Genomic DNA, 10,825 nt, shown 5'->3' with positions numbered 1-10,825 from the left:
GTCCCTGGAAAATAGGAGCACTTGGAGGGTTTGCTTTCACTGTGGGGTCATTTTACAGTACATTTCCCTCTGAATTCACCTCCCATATCTCCAACCACCTATAAGTGGTGGGCTGACAAAAGCAATTGTGATTTTGTTTTATTTTATTGGCAGCTGCGTAGGTGAGATGAGCCCACAGGGCACAAATGTTGGCAACTCGATTCTGTGTCTCCAGCTGGCCCTGCCTGCCCCCAGACTCCAGGGGCTGCTCCCCCCCCTCCAGAAACTGCCTCTTTCCCCTCATTTCCCATGTCCGTTTGTGACATCACAGGGAGTTGGTGGGTGTCTGTGACATCATAGGGAGTCCGTGGCCAACAGCCACAGCTGGGGAAACATCTGCACAGCCCTCGCTGGCCTCACAATGGGGGGGGCACCTCAGCAGTTATTAAAAATGAGGTGTGTCCCACCCCCATTGTGAGGCCAGCGAGGGCTGTGCAGATGTTTCCCCAGCTGTGGCCGTTGGCTACCGACTCCCTGTGATGTCACAAGGGGTCAGCCTCCTCTTCCTGTGACATGACTACTTAGAGATTTCCCATACAATAAAAACATGGCACAAAACACAGATTTCTTTTCAGAAAACGTTTATTTTGAATAAAAATTAGAAAGCCGTTTATTTAGAAAGCAGGAGCTGTCTGGCTTAAGTCCTGCAGTTCTCTTCATGACTTTCACGGCTGGTCTTGGGGGAAACCTTGCCGGCTCCAGCCATCCCTGAAAGGCAAAGGCAAACAGATGAGTGGGGTGGCCACCATCCGACAGCGCCCACTCAGACCCCTTGCCTTCTTGCTCCACAGCATCCCAACGCCAGGCGATCGCCTCCTTCCGCTTGCCAGCCTGCCGCCACCGTCTGGTCTTGGGGGAAACTTCGCCAGCATTGGATGTCCCTGAAAGGCAAAGGCAAACACGTTGATGGGATGGCGACTATCCAGCGTCCACCCAGACTCTTCCACAGGCTTTGGTCTTGACAACTTCATCCCTGACTGGCCTGCCCCGTCAAGGCAGGTTGCAGAAGTGGAGGGCCACCAGTTTGAAGCGGTAGATCCACAAGTGGACTACACTGGTTTCCCTGGTTTCCACCTCTAGGGCTGTGCCGGGTAGTTTCCCTCCTCGCTTTGGCCGTCGACATAAGGTCAAGAGCTCTACGAATGTCAGCAAGCTGACATTCTCAAAAGGTAGGTCTGTTGACCTTAGGTTGAGGGCCAAAGACAAAGGTGAATGCCACCAGATAGCGTTCACAAATGGATCGGCCAACTTCACGGGCCTCTTGGCCTCCACTGATATCCCCAAATGTGAACCTGGCTTCACCAAGGCGCCACCACTAGAAGCCGATGGGCAACTTTCCCTCACCACAGAATTCGCCAAGGGACACTCACCCGCCGCCAAAGGGGCAGCTTCCCTCCTCGGCTTGTCCACCTGTTAATAAACAAACTAGGCTTCCAAACCCGTTTGCATCCCCTCGGCCAGTCTTGTAGCCTTGCGGCATCAACCAGGGCACTGAATGCAAACCTTCCGGCAATCCGTCCACCACCAACAGCCGCGCCAGGTCCATTGCCAGACCTCCCCCTGCTTCAGAGCTGAATTTCATCCACCTTCAAGTGCGATCTCACCAGCAAGTAAACCTCAACTTGCCTTCTTGCTCCACAGCATCCCAACGCCAGGCGATCGCCTCCTTCCGCTTGCCAGCTTGCCGCCACTGTCTGGTCTTGGGGAAAACTTCGCCGGCATTGGATGTCCCTGAAAGGCAAAGGCAAACACGTTGATGGGATGGCGACTATCCAGCGTCCACCCAGACTCTTCCACAGGCTTTGGTCTTGACAACTTCCTCCCTGACTGGCCTGCCCCGTCAAGGCAGGTTGCAGAAGTGGAGGGTCACCAGTTTGAAGCGGTAGATCCACAATTGGACTACACTGGTTTCCCTGGTTTCCACCTCTAGGGCTGTGCCGGGTAGTTTCCCTCCTCGCTTTGGCTGTCGATGTAAGGTCAAGAGCTCTACAAATGTCAGCAAGCTGACATTCTCAAAAGGTAGGTCTGTTGACCTTAGGTTGAGGGCCAAAGACAAAGGTGAATGCCACCAGATAGCGTTCACAAATGGATCGGCCAACTTCACAGGCCTCTTGGCCTCCACTGACATCCCCAAATGTGAACCTGGCTTCACCAAGGCGCCACCACTAGAAGCCGATGGGCAACTTTCCCTCACCACAGAATTCGCCAAGGGACACTCACCCGCCGCCAAAGGGGCAGCTTCCCTCCTCGGTTTGTCCGCCTGTTAATAAACAAACTAGGCTTCCAAACCCGTTTGCATCCCCTCGGCCAGTCTTGTAGCCTTGCGGCATCAACCAGGGCACTGAATGCAAACCTTCCGGCAATCCGTCCACCACCAACAGCCGCGCCAGGTCCATTGCCAGACCTCCCCCTGCTTCAGAGCTGAATTTCATCCACCTTCAAGTGCGATCTCACCAGCAAGTAAACCTCAACTTGCCTTCTCCTTGCTCCACAGCATCCCAGCGCCGGGCAATCGCCTCCTTTCTCCGGCCAGCTTGCCCCACGGGGCAGGAGACCACCCGAGCTGAGTGCCTCCACTGAGGCAACTGCCTCGGCCTTTGACTTGGCCAACATTTATACTCTCTCGGCTGCCCAATGTTTTTGTGACCTCACAATGGCAGCATCTGGGGAGGCATCCCCAACACCCCTCAGACCTCACAATGAGGGCGCAGCTCAGCAGCCATTGGCTCCTTAGCTTTTGACCAAGGAGATATATAACACCCCCCTCCCCAATTTGTGCCAGTATCTGTGAAGGCCACACCGGAAACCCAGGGGGGCAGGAGGGGGCATTTTTCATCCCAGTAGTTGCGTTTCCCTCCACACAACACTGGCAAAGGGGGGGGGGTCAAACACAAAAATGAACGGCGCAATCAAAGCAGCCCTTATATTTCCATAGGAAGCTTTTCAAGGAGTGACATGCAGGGAGAAAGTTATCGTCTCAGGAAAAAAAGCACCTTTTCATCAATCACTGCTTGTATTTGACTAAAAGCCATTACAGATCCAGTTCCAAATGCAGCTAATCCAATAAAACCTATTAAGATCCATTTACAATCAATCAAATTACCGTATTTTGCGCCCCATAGGACGCACCAGCCCATAGGACACACCTAGGTTTTTTTGGAGGGGGGGGAATAAAGAAAAAAAATTATTCTCCCCCCCAGGTATGGGGCTGGAAGAACCAGGTCGGGGAACAGCGGGAAGGTGTGCTCCGCCTCCCCGCTGTCCCCCGAGCTTGTGGGGCTGGCGATGGGGAGAGGTGCGCTGAGCCCAGGACTGCAGGCAGCTCTGCGCAGCCATCGGGAGCCGGGCAGGACTTCGCGCCCCGCTCCCGATGGCCGCGCAGAGCTGCGCTGAGCCGGGGACCATCCCTGAAAGGCAAAGGCAAACAGATGAGTGGGGTGGCCACCATCCGTCAACCCAGACCCCTTGCCTTCTCCTTGCTCCACAGCATCCCAACGCCAGGCGATCGCCTCCTTCTGCTTGCCTGCTTGCCAGCTTGCCGCCACTGTCTGGTCTTGGGGAAAACTGTTGACCTTAGGTTGAGGGCCAAAGACAAAGGTGAATGCCACCAGATAGCGTTCACAAATGGATCGGCCAGCTTCACGGGCCTCTCGGCCTCCACTGACATCCCCAAATGTGAACCTGGCTTCACCAAGGCGCCACCACTAGAAGCCGATGGGCAACTTTCCCTCACCACAGAATTCGCCTAGGGACACTCACCCGCCGCCAAAGGGGCAGCTTCCCTCCTCGGCTTGTCCGCCTGTTAATAAACAAACTAGGCTTCCAAACCCGTTTGCATCCCCTCGGCCAGTCTTGTAGCCTTGCGGCATCAACCAGGCACTGAATGCAAACTTTCCGGCGATCCGTCCACCACCAACAGCCGCGCCAGGTCCATTGCCAGACCTCCCCCTGTTTCAGAGCTGAATTTCATCCACCTTCAAGTGCGATCTCACCAGCAAGTAAACCTCAACTTGCCTTCTCCTTGCTCCACAGCATCCCAGATAAGTGCTTTATAACCAAAAACCAAGTGTGGTTTTGTTCAACGTGTGGCGCCGCCGCGCCTCCCCGCTGTCCCCCGAGCTTGTGGAGCTGGCCGATGTCTGCCCGAAGCACGGGGCGCTCTGCTTCAGGGCGCCCGCACGCCAGGCAGCAGGCTCCCCACACTGCGGATGTCTGCCCAGCGCACGGGGCGCTCTGCTTCAGGGCAACCCGCGCACCGGGCAGCAGGCTGCTATCCGCAGCGTGGGGAGCCCTGCGGGAACTCCTGCAGGGCTCCCCACGCTGCGGATGTCTGCCCCGCGCGAAAATGAAGGGGAGATGCGCACCGGGCTGCAGGCTGCTATCCGCAGCGTGGGGAGTCCTGTGGGAATTCCCACAGGGCTCCCCACGCTGTGGATGTCTGCCCGGCATGCGGGGCGCTCTGCTTCAGGGCGCTCTGCGCACCGGGCGACAGGCTGCTATCCGCAGCCTAGGGAGCCCTGTGGGAACTCCCGCGGGCTCCCCAGGCTTGCTGATAGCTTCTTGAAGCCTGGAGAGCGAGAGGGGTCGGTGCACACTGACCCCTCTTGCTCTCCAAGCTTCAGCGAAAGCCTGTATTTGCCCCATAGGACGCACACAGATTTCCCCTTCGTTTTTGGAGGGAGAAAAGTGCGTCCTATAGGGCAAAAAATACGGTATATTGTATTCAATTATAGGGTATCAATAGTTTTTAGGGGCTAACCAGGTTGGGATAGCTGGGATAGCAGGCTTGTGGGTTTTTGAATGTCTGATGTAGATTTTTTTTCAATTTCGTTGTTCTGTATGGGACAATGACAATAAAGATTATCGTATTGAAAGCCACCAAAGTGTTTTTTCCTATATATATATCCCATACCTCACAAACAGATTTTCTTACAGCATGATCCAGGAAAGCTCTATGTACAATAACATTTCCATACCACAACCATGCCAACCATATCTATTGTCGTGACCTTCCAGGTCTAAGACATCAGTATTTTTTAATAATATCCATTCCCAAGGGAATGGCTTGGTCAAAGGACTTTGGCCAGACTTCTGTGTGATGATTATAAGCACTGTTGGGGGTACATAAATGGATGGCCCTGGGGCAATACCAGTGGGGTTAGCCTTGCTTAGAGTCCTCAGTACTAGCAGGTCCAGTTCAAAGAGCAAGATTTATCTTCTTCAATCCATGTCTCAAAACACTCCCATTTGGTACCATTTGATGAACCCAAGAACCCAGGACTTGCCGACACTGACCTTTGCATCCCTGAGAACTGCAATTACAGCTCTCCGCTTTCAGATGATGCCCACATCAGTCTGAGATGGAAGAGACAGGAAAGTTCCAAGGCAGTTGAGATTCTTTATTTGTGGGGTCGGTGCAGGAGAAGGTCTTCTCCATTACATACTCCATGGTCAGCTCTATCAAAACCCCAGAGAATTTTTGGAACAGATGTTGGCACCGCTACAGGGACAGAACCCAGAAGTGAAAATACGTTGGCTATTACCTGAGACCTGCTTGTCACATATAAAACAGCCTTACCGGCAAAAGCCACTAAGTATTTGTGCTAGTCACATAAAAGAAAACGCTGTAGATTCATTACTGTATTTTTCACCCTATAGGACGGACTTTTCCCCCTCCAAAAATGAAGGGGAAATGTGTGTGCGTCCCAGGCTTCAGGAAGCTCTGCGCAACCCTCGGGAGACCGGCTCCGACGGTTGCGCAGAGCTGCCTGCAGTCCCCGGCTCAGCGCACTTCTCCCCATCGCCAGCCCCACAAGCTCGGGGGACAGCGGGGAGGCGGAGCACACCTTCCCGCTGTTCCCCGACCTGGTTCTTCCAGCCCCGCACCTGGGGGGGAAATATTTTTTTTTTCTTTATTCCCCCCCCCAAAAAAGCTAGGTGCATCCTATGGGCCGGTGCGTCCTATGGGGCGCAAAATACGGTAATTTGATTTATTGTAAATGGTTGCATTATTCTGGATCTTAATAGGTTTTATTGGATTAGCTGCATTTGGAACTGGATCTGTAATGGCTTTTAGTCAAATACAAGCAGTGATTGATGAAAAGGTGCTTTTTCCCCCTGAGATAACAACTTTCTCCCTGCATATCACTCCTTGAAAAGCTTCCTATGGAAATATAAGGGTCGCTTTGATTGCGTCGTTCATTTTTGTGTTTGACCCCCCCCTTTGCCAGTGTTGTGTGGAGGGAAATGCAACCACTGGGATGAAAAATGCCCCCTCCTGCCCCCCCGGGTTTCCAGTGTGGCCTTCACAGATACTGGCACAAATTGGGGAGGGGGGTGTTATATATCTCCTTGGTCAAAAGCTAAGGAGCCAATAGCAGCTGAGCTGCGCCCCTCATTGTGAGGTCTGAGGGGTGATGGGGATGCCACCCCAGATGCTGCCATTGTGATGTCACAAAAATATTGGGCAGCCAAGAGGGTATAAATGTTGGCCAAGTCAAAGGCCGAGGCAGTTGCCTCAGTGGAGGCACTCAGCTCGGGTGGTCTCCTGCCCCGTGGCAGCAACCTGGCCGGAGGACAGAGGTGATCGCCCGGTGCTGGGATGCTGTGGAGCAAGGAGAAGGCAAGTTGGTTTACTTGCTGGTGGGATCGCACTTGAAGGTGGATGAAATTCAGCTCTGAAGCAGGGGGAGGCCTGGCAATGGACCTGGCGCGGCTGTTGGTGGTGGATGGATTGCCGGAAGGTTTGCATTCAGTGCCCTGGTTGATGCCGCAAGGCTACAAGACTGGCCGAGGGGATGCAAACGGGTTTGAAAGCCTAGTTTGTTTATTAACAGGCGGACAAACCGAGGAGGGAAGCTGCCCATTTGGCGGCGGGTGAGTGTCCCTAGGCGAATTCTGTGGTGAGGGAAAGTTGCCCATCGGCTTCTAGTGGTGGCGCCTAGGTGAAGCCAGGTTCACATTTGGGGATGTCAGTGGAGGCCGAGAGGCCCGTGAAGCTGGCCGATCCATTTGTGAACGCTATCTGGTGACACTCACCTTTGTCTTTGGCCCTCAACCTAAGGTCAACAGACCTACCTTTTGAGAATGTCAGCTTGCTGACATTTGTAGAGCTCTTGACCTTACGTCGACGGCCAAAGCGAGGAGGGAAACTACCCGGCACAGCCCTAGAGGTGGAAAGCAGGGGAACCAGTGTAGTCCACTTGTGGATCTACCACTTCAAACTGGTGACCCTCCACTTCTGCAACCTGCCTTGACGGGGCAGGCCAGTCAGGGATGAAGTTGTCAAGACCAAAGCCTGTGGAAGAGTCTGGGTGGACGCTGGATAGTCGCCATCCCATCAACGTGTTTGCCTTTGCCTTTCAGGGACATCCAATGCTGGCGAAGTTTCCCCCAAGACCAGACGGTGGTGGCAAGCTGGCAAGCGGAAGGAGGCGATCGCCCGGCGCTGGGATGCTGTGGAGCAAGGAGAAGGCAAGTTCAGGTTTACTTGCTGGTGAGATCGCACTTGAAGGTGGATGAAATTCAGCTCTGAAGCAGGGGGAGGTCTGGCAATGGACCTGGCGCGGCTGTTGGTGGTGGACGGATTGCCGGAAGGTTTGCATTCAGTGCCCTGGTTGATGCCGCAAGGCTACAAGACTGGCCGAGGGGATGCAAACGGGCTTGGAAGCCTAGTTTGTTTATTAACAGGCGGACAAGCCGAGGAGGGAAGCTGCCCCTTTGGCGGCGGGTGAGTGTCCCTTGGCGAATTCTGTGGTGAGGGAAAGTTGCCCATCGGCTTCTAGTGGTGGCGCCTTGGTGAAGCCAGGTTCACATTTGGGGATGTCAGTGGAGGCCGAGAGGCCCGTGAAGCTGGCCGATCCATTTGTGAACGCTATCTGGTGGCATTCACCTTTGTCTTTGGCCCTCAACCTAAGGTCAACAGACCTACCTTTTGAGAATGCCAGCTTGCTGATATTCGTAGAGCTCTTGACCTTACGTCGACGGCCAAAGCGAGGAGGGAAACTACCCGGCACAGCCCTAGAGGTGGAAACCAGGGAAACCAGTGTAGTCCACTTGTGGATCTACCGCTTCAAACTGGTGGCCCTCCACTTCTGCAACCTGCCTTGACGGGGCAGGCCAGTCAGGGATGAAGTTGTCAAGACCAAAGCCTGTGGAAGAGTCTGGGTGGACGCTGGATAGTCGCCATCCCATCAACGTGTTTGCCTTTGCCTTTCAGGGACATCCAATGCTGGCGAAGTTTCCCCCAAGACCAGACGGTGGTGGCAAGCTAGCAAGCGGAAGGAGGCAATCGCCTGGCATTGGGATGCTGTGGAGCAAGGAGAAGGCAAGAGGTCTGAGTGGGCGCTGTCGGATGGTGGCCACCTCACTCATCTGTTTGCCTTTGCCTTTCAGGGATGGCTGGAGCCGGCGAGGTTTCCTCCGAGACCAGCCATGAAAGTCATGAAGAGAACCGCAGGACTTAAGCCAGACAGCTCCTGCTTTCTAAATAAACGGCTTTCTAATTTGTATTCAAAATAAACGTTTTCTGAAAAGAAATCTGTGTTTTGTGCCATGTTTTTATTGTATGGGAAATCTCTAAGTAGTCATGTCACAGGAAGAGGAGGCTGACCCCTTGTGACATCACAGGGAGTCGGTAGCCAACGGCCACAGCTGGGGAAACATCTGCACAGCCCTCCCAGGCCTCACAATGGGGGTGGGACACACCTCATTTTTAATAACTGCTGAGGTGCCCCCCCCATTTTGAGGCCAGCGAGGGCTGTGCAGATGTTTCTCCAGCTGTGGCCGTTGGCTACAGACTCCCTATGATGTCACAGACACCCACCAACTCCCTGTGATGTCACAAATGGACATGGCAAATGAGGGGAAAGAGGCAGTTTCTGGAGGGGGGGAGCAGCCCCTGGAGTCTGGTGGCAGGCAGGGCCAGCTGGAGACACAGAATCGAGTTGCCAACATTTGTGCCCTGTGGGCTCATCTCACCTATGCAGCTGCCAATAAAATAAAATGAAATCACAATTGCTTTTGTCAGCCCACCACTTATAGGTGGTTGGAGATATGGGAGGTGAATTCAGAGGGAAATGTACTGTAAAATGACCACACAGGGAAAGCAAACCCTCCAAGTGCTCCTATTTTCCAGGGACAGTCGCCCCAGTTTCTAATTTGATCCCAGAATGTCGTGGTGCTACCTGAAGGAAGGAACCCTGAAGGGAGACTGCAAGTTGGTTGACGACAAACTTGACATGAGCCAACAGTGTGACGCGGCAGCTAAAAAAGCCAATGCAATTCTGGGCTGCATCAATAGGAGTATAGCATCTAGATCAAGGGAAGTAATAGTGCCACTGTATTCTGCTCTGGTCAGACCTCACCTGGAGTACTGTGTCCAGTTCTGGGCACCACAGTTCAAGGAGGACACTGACAAACGAACGTGTCCAGAGGAGGGCAACCAAAATGGTCAAAGGCCTGGAAACGATGCCTTATGAGGAACGGCTAAGGGAGCTGGGCATGTTTAGCCTGGAGAAGAGGAGGTTAAGGGGTGATATGATAGCCATGTTCAAATATATAAAAGGATGTCACATAGAGGAGGGAGAAAGGTTGTTTTCTGCTGCTCCAGAGAAGCGGACACGGAGCAATGGTTCCAAACTACAAGAAAGAAGATTCCACCTAAACATTAGGAAGAACTTCCTGACAGTAAGAGCTGTTGGACAGTGGAATTTGCTGCCGAGGAGTGTGGTGGAGTCTCCTTCTTTGGAGGTCTTTAAGGAGAGGCTTGACAACCATATGTCAGGAGTGCTCTGATGGTGTTTCCTGCTTGGCAGGGGGTTGGACTCGATGGCCCTTGTGGTCTCTTCCAACTCTATGATTCTAAGTGGACTTCTGCTGGTTTGCAAATGATGGAGCAATTCCCGTCTGTCACCATTTGAAGTCTGTTCTTTCCACATTTCTTTCAACTCTCCATTCACCACCGTGCATGTCAATTTCAGGAAGACACATCATCTGATGAAACAAGCTGTGTTCCAAGCAGTTTCACCAAAATGAGGGGAGGAAACCTCAGGACCCATTTGCACTGTCCATCGGAAGTGGTAAGATGCCGCTTTAAACAATAAAACAGCGATCAGGGTGGCGTTACAACGGCTACTGCAAACACAAGATACTATCACCGAGGCAATTATATGTAAACAAACAATAAAGGTCCACTGAAAAGGCAGATATACTTTCTTTCCCAAATAGGTTTTATCTTTAACACTCGCAAAAACAGTAAATAAAGAATTCACTTGTACTATATCAGCGGTTCAGTGCTCATTTCTTCTCTTTCCAAGATAGATTTTATCTTGAACAATTGCATTGGAAAATGAAGATTCACTGTTCCAGGAAACTCCGCAGCCAGGCAAAAGCATTTGAGGAGGGTGCAGAGCACGCTGGGTGAAGCCAGGTTTAGCCTGGGGAGAATCCTGAGCGGAAGTTGCAAATTGGTGGCCACCACTGCCTCTTGTGGCAGGGAGTTCCATGGTTCAACTCTGCTATAGAAAACTATATGCACCTTAACTGGGAATAAGCTCCGTGGAAGACAATACTACTTTTTTTCTGAGCAGAAGTGTGTCGGATCGCTGTTAGTTACTAATTACCTGTTTTTAAAAATGAAAATGATCCAGTTAATATACTAACCAAAAGCACCAGAAAATCCTTTGTAGGAAAACTGAAAACGAGACATGGTTTTATGAGTTGCATCCCCCGCCACATTCAGATAACCAGCTTTATGCAACTTCAAACATGGTATTTTAGAGCCCTT

The 10,825-nt window shown here is 52.5% G+C and overlaps 2 long non-coding RNA genes across 2 annotated transcripts; one reads left to right on the top strand and one right to left on the bottom strand.

Annotated features, from left to right (window-relative positions):
- Positions 1-603: 603 nt before the first annotated feature.
- Positions 604-2,887, bottom strand: LOC309326070. Its single transcript, XR_014150094.1, has 3 exons — positions 2,516-2,887; positions 1,543-1,770; positions 604-920 (listed from the first exon to the last, which is right to left on the bottom strand). It is a non-coding gene; the product is annotated as an uncharacterized lncRNA (long non-coding RNA).
- A 3,821-nt stretch (positions 2,888-6,708) lies between these two features.
- Positions 6,709-8,577, top strand: LOC309326086. Its single transcript, XR_014150125.1, has 2 exons — positions 6,709-7,635; positions 8,258-8,577. It is a non-coding gene; the product is annotated as an uncharacterized lncRNA (long non-coding RNA).
- Positions 8,578-10,825: the final 2,248 nt, after the last annotated feature.

The sequence above is a fragment of the Podarcis erhardii genome (assembly GCF_964252035.2).
Source record: "Podarcis erhardii genome assembly, chromosome: 12".
Taxonomy (NCBI): Eukaryota; Metazoa; Chordata; class Lepidosauria; order Squamata; family Lacertidae; genus Podarcis; species Podarcis erhardii.
Note: the sequence above shows the minus strand (reverse complement) of the source record. Positions and strands in the feature narration are given on the sequence as shown.